The following is a 226-nucleotide window of genomic DNA, read 5'->3' on the forward strand; positions in this document are numbered from 1 at the left end:
AAATCGAGACTTACTACAAACTCTCCATCATCAACAGATTCTTTTTGTTTGGAGAAATAAGACGCTTGAGACTTAGCCACAAAATCATGCTTTAACAGCTCGGTCCATTTATTTCTCAACTCAGCCAAAAAATCATCCTTTGAATACGTAGCTTCAACAATTTCAGTCCTGCAAAATTTTAAAAGAATGTATTAGATAATAAGCTGTGCATACAAATCAATCATTA

Source organism: Cotesia glomerata, linkage group LG9 (assembly GCF_020080835.1).
Source record: "Cotesia glomerata isolate CgM1 linkage group LG9, MPM_Cglom_v2.3, whole genome shotgun sequence".
In the NCBI taxonomy this organism is placed as follows: domain Eukaryota; kingdom Metazoa; phylum Arthropoda; class Insecta; order Hymenoptera; family Braconidae; genus Cotesia; species Cotesia glomerata.